Here is a 6,032-nt window from a genome sequence, read left to right as displayed (position 1 = left end):
TGTTTATCGATATGGATTATCCCAGAAGATAGTTTTGGACAATAGCAAACAATTTGATAGTGACATATTCATGGAGCTCTACAAAAAATATGGAGTCGTAAGAAGCTTCTCCGCAGTTGCAAGACCACAAGCAAATGGTTAAGTAGAAGTTGTGAATAAGATATTAAAAGTCACACTCAAAAAGTAGATCCTAGCTGCAAAAATAACTGGCCTGAAGAATCACCACGAATACTCTGGGCATATAGAACCACTACTCGAACCACCACTGGACACTCTCTGTTTTTAATGGTATACGGATGCGAAGTAATGATCCCAATAGAGCCTACCATTCCCTCCGACAGAAGGACTAGCTATAATCCAGCCACCAACCAATCATTGTTGCAAGAATCACTGGATCTTATAGAAGAGCTTCGGGAGGAGTCACAAATTCATCTGGATGCATACCAAAGGAAAGTGGAGAGACACTTTAATTCTAAAGTGAAAAATAGAAAATTCTCCGTAGAAGACCTGATCTTAAGGAGCGTCTTTCCCGCCTCACAAGACCCCAGAGTGGGGGTGTTAGGTCCAAATTGGGAAGGACCTTATGAGATTGAAAATGAAATAGGCTCTGGGCCTACAAGCTTAAACGAATGGATAGATCATTAATCCCAAGAGCATGGAATGTTGATCATCTCTATAAATACTATCAAAAGTTAGGAGTTCGGTATTTACTTCCATCTTTAAATTTTTAATCAAAGAGGACCTATTGTAAACCAAGAACTTTATGTAATATACTATCCTTTCAAGTTTATGCAAAGCGACAAAAAAAAATTAAACTATTTAGTCACTTGGGGGGTAGTAGGACATAAAGCATTCATAAATAACTCAAAACATATTGCTCACAAGGCTAGAATGCCAAGAAAAAAGTATATATATTAGAAAATAGCCTAAAAAAAAGAGAGCCTTGGGGACAAGCTAATAAAATATCTCCCCTAATGTAAAAAAGAGGAAGCCTTGGGGACAAGCAAATAAGAAGTCTCCCCAACAAATAAAAGATTGAAAATTAAAAAAAAAAAAAAAAGTTATCAAAAAAGGTTATAGATAAGTGGCAAGTTAATCGGCTCTTGGAGGAAGGCAAGGACCCAAAGTCTCAGCAAGCTTGGCATCCAACTTTTTGTTCTTCTCCCATAAACGGGTCAGGATGACTTTAGGATTGGGTAAGAAATAGAGTATGGGCTCAAATTTTTTGGACCTCCTGCACATGAAGACACCATGCTCAAAATGCTTCATGCACTGGTCGCAAGTAACCGGGGTTGCAAGAGCCTTCTTGGCAGCTTTGGCGGCCTCTTGTTTGGTCTTCTCCTAGAAATCACGAAGCTCCTTGAGCTCCATAGACATGCTATAAGCCTTCTGGATATCTGCTTGGTGGAGTTCTTCAAGTTTTTTCACCTTGTCTTGAAGCTTCTTGATCTCCTCCTGGGTAGTATGAAGGTCTGTTTGAGCTATCTTTAATAAATCTCTCGCCACTCACGGGTCTCATTCCTCAAAGCCTTCTCTGCTAAGACTTTATCCTTGAGAGCCTCCTCTCGCGTGTTTGCCTCCTTGAGCTTTTTTAAGGCCTCATCGATGCTGCCATACTCAGCCATATCAAATCCTTGATCAATCAAGGTATTGGACAAATGGCCAACTTCAGCAGCAATCTTGTCAAATTCACACCTCAGGATTAGCGAAGTAAAGAAGCAAATAAATGAAACAAAAATGAGTAAGGAATTATCGAGGTCATAGTGGTGCTCACATCTTGGATCTATAAATTAGGTTGGAGGAGGTACAAATGAAAAATCTCTTGGTTGGGAACTAGACCATGTCATAAGCAAAATGGCCTACTATCTCAGAAGCGAATAAAGCCAAAGAAGACCCCAGAAAACTTGAGAGCCAGCTAATCATCGTGTCCAGAATAAGGTCCCAGACCTGGCCACAATACTCCCCTCGAAATGGACCATCCTAGTTCTCAATCAACCATTTTCGTAAAGCCTCTTCCTCAACATTTCCTTTGGTTTGCTCATCAACAACATAATTATGCTTGGAAATCCTAAGCTATTGATGAGCCTCATTTGGATGGACAGGATTCAGCGTGATAGATGGGACGCCTAGGAAGGCATGAGCTTCGGAAGGGATTCCCGAGTCCTCGGTGCTTTGAGAAGGAGTTTTGGCTGCCTTGAGCTTCTTTGAAGAGGTGGAGTCATCAACTTCATTCTTCTGCTTGCATTCCAATGGAGCCGACTCATCCTCATCCTCCATGCACACGACCTCTAGATCTGAAGCCCCTACCGTGCTTAGACCTTCGGGAGTCATTATAACCCTTAAAAAGTTAGTAGGTGGAATAGTATCGCCTTCTGCAGGGCTTAGTGCATCGAAGGAGGCGAAGATAGCATCCATTGGCTTAGTTGTAGACAAAAATGGAAGAAACATAAGGAACACTTACAAAAATTCACAAAGATAAAGACATGCAAAAAGAACTAATCCTACCTAGACGACCTAATTCTTCCCTAGCAAACTCATAAATAATGTTGTTGGTGTCATCATCTCCTAAAAAACTATTTGAAGGGAGAAACCAACTCGAAGTAAGGTAGCAAGAATGGTCCAGAAAGATTAAAATTGGAGAATCAGACCCCATTCGGGACCTACATAGGAAATCACCAATATTAGAAAAGTATCACTCTTTGTCCCTATAACCCCACTAGGAGTGAGGCATTCGTACTCTAAATAATCTCCTATCAAAGCCTACTGGCGGAGAACGAGCATAATTCCTGACAAAAGGAACATAATGAAAGGATAGATTGGACTTACGGGAACTCGAGGTAATAGCTCCAAAAGTACCAGAGTTAGGGATCGGGAAAGAAAATGATGGCCTTGGAACCACTGACATCTTGTCTGCCTTCTTCTGCATCTTTCTATCTAGTGCACTTCGGGCACAGGCTAAGAGATCCTCTTGCTCCTTCCTCCTCTAGTAGGCTTGATACTTGGTTTTTGCCTCTTGGATGTATTCCACTCAAAGCTTCCTCTCGACCTCCTTGTTCCAAGCATTCAGACACGTCAGTTTTTACAAATTAGTGTCCTTAACTGATTGGTGGCCTTAAATAAGTCCGGTCCTTTGGTAGTTGGCGGTTGTGACCAAGTCTCCTACATTAAGCTCCTCCTTGGAAAGAGTCACAAAAACGACGACATGGTTCAAGAAGAACTTGGTTGGAGCTTTCCAGAGCAGTGGAGGAATTCAGGTCCACTTGATTAAGAGATCAAGACGTTCGAAGGCCTTGAAGCCATAGGCGAATAAAAATCAATGATGACAGTCCTTGGCATTATTTTGAAAGTTAAACAGGACAGGAGTCTCGTTGGTCAGATGAGCTTGGAGGGAGTAGAAGCTATCCTTCCGTTTGTCTCATTCCTTATCATCTAACTTAGACGACTTCTTACTACCTTTAATAGGTTTGTACAATCTTTACAATAGAGCAATTCCATCAATTGCTTCCAAGTAGAATAATTTGATAAGTTCAATTTCATAATTCCATATGATTCATCTATTTTTCAACACACAAGAATTCAACACCAATCAACCTTGGCTCTGATACCACTTGTTGGGAAAATTATTGCAATTAATCACAATATATTTCTTCTTTGTATGTCGAAAATGGTTTACTTATCAAGCACTACAATAAGCAATATCAAATATCAACCAAAGCACCACAAGTAATATAAAATACACAACTCAAGTAAAAAAGTGAGACACCAAGATTTTTATGTGGAAATCCAATACGAAAAAAATCACGGGACCGTAGTCCACTCAAATCATCTACTATCACCAAAATTCAATAATGGGATTACAAAGTTCTTCTCTAATAAAACTAGAGGCTCACAACAATATCAAGATTAAACAATCTTGGACCACCAATACAATCATCATCTCAAAAGATGGAAACACAAAGAAAGAAGCTTGGATCTCACAAAAATGGTATTGTAGAAGAGCACCTTAGAGAGAACAATCGTTGAATCGAAACCAATAGATTGGTCGAGCACCTTGTAAGGATTCACCACCCAAAATTTGAGTTAAAATAGATGAGAATCAACCACTTAATCTTCAAGTTAAAGTGCCAAAATCCTACTTTCTCTTTCCCTTTCTTTTTCTTTCTGCTGCTTGCCGTTCACGACACCACCATCAGCTTCTACTTCTTTTTTTTTCTTTTCATTGTTTCAGTTAATTGGGCCTTAAACCCTTATTTAGTCCAACCCACTAAGGGCCAGTTTACAGTGTCTTTGTGGGGAAAGCACGTATCCGTGTCATGGGAAAAAGCAGCTGTAGCAGAACTGTGGAAAAAAGCTGAGCTGAGTGTTTGGTAAATTATAATTTTTAAAGTGCTGTGAGTTGTTAAGATTCTATTACAATAATAATAATATTTTAATCTAGTTCATTATAATTACAAATATATATAAAAAAAATATGTTATATAAATTTTTTATTTTTTTATATATTTTTAATTATTTTTTTCTATAGTATAAATTTATATGCATTTGATAAAAATAATTTTTAATATTTTTAAATTATATTTTTATCACTTGCAAAAGATAAAATTGTAGTTTATAAGAAACATAAATTGATATTATTTGTTAATAATAAAAATATCAATATAAAATATTTTTTAAAATAAAATAAAAAATTAGAAATTTAAATATTATTTATTTTTAAATATTTTTTCATTTAAAAAATATTTTTATTTTTTATAATATATAATAAATAATTAAATAAATTTTTAGTAAAAATAATTTATTATAAAGTCTTTTAATCAAAATAGCTTTTTCTAAAAGTTGGGTTGTAACTTTAGGCTTTTAAATTTGTAGCTTTTCCATAATTTCTTCAATAAGCTGTTTTTTAACTGCTTACCAAACACCTTTTTGTCATAGCTTTTTTGAAAAGCAGCTTTTAGCTTTTCCAAAAGCTGTGCCAAACGGGCCCTAAATGTGGTGGACCCAACAAGAACTAAGGTGAATCTATTCTTCTTTTGCATTCTTGTATGATTGTATGATATATAAATGTATTGTTGTAATATAATTTGATTTGATGGTCTCTTGGAGATGGCAACAACATTGTGCAGGATGTTGATAGCATCCGTTATCCTTATCCACTTTGTTAATGCTTGTCGTAAAGGTTTTGAAGCTGATGCCAGAAACAGTTAAGAAGGGCACAGCAGGGTGGTATAGCAAAATTGAGATTACAAATGATCCAAAAGAAGTTGTTATATGAGGTGATGTTGTATACTCTGATGTATGGGCCAGCATGGGGATTAAGAGCGCTTAGAATTAGAACTTTAACATTATCATTATAAAATATTAAATATACTCCCAATTCGAAGCAAGAACAACTTATTCTAATGACATCGTCACCTCCCAACATCACCTATGAAAACAACCATGATTTTTTTGTTAATATTTTATGATGAAAATCCAATTCAAAACTTTCTAACTTAAGAGTTAAGATGCTAATTTATGGATATGAAAAATAATTTACCTAAACACTTTTACTTTGAACAAAATGATACGAGGACGAAAAATAATTTGAACAAAATGATACTCCTGTAATGCAACATTAAGGCTTCCCTTGACAACTTTATTTTTAATGTCAAAACACGATGCACTTGTGATGATTCAGCAATAGTCTCTTCAAAATTTAATTGTCGGGGAAAAAAACAATGCTCCTACAATGCTACAACGATATTTTGGTATATGATGCTATTGTCATGTTCATATGAGTTTAATTTTTGAAGCAAAACAATATATTGATGATGGCACTATTAAAACCTATTTTTTTTAAAATAACGATACTAAAATTTAGTTATTATGGGACCACATCGTAAATTACCCAACATAATGTTAGAGAAAAGTATTTACAAAATTCTTTTCTTCTGCTTTTTTGTTTCTTATGCAGATTTACTTTTAAGGAAATGGATTTTATGTAAAATAATTTCAATTTCATTAATCTCATAATAGTAAAACCAATTTTATCG

Source organism: Cannabis sativa, chromosome X, assembly GCF_029168945.1.
Source record: "Cannabis sativa cultivar Pink pepper isolate KNU-18-1 chromosome X, ASM2916894v1, whole genome shotgun sequence".
NCBI lineage: Eukaryota > Viridiplantae > Streptophyta > Magnoliopsida > Rosales > Cannabaceae > Cannabis > Cannabis sativa.
The sequence above is the reverse complement of the archived record's forward strand: the minus strand, read 5'-3'. Positions refer to the sequence as shown.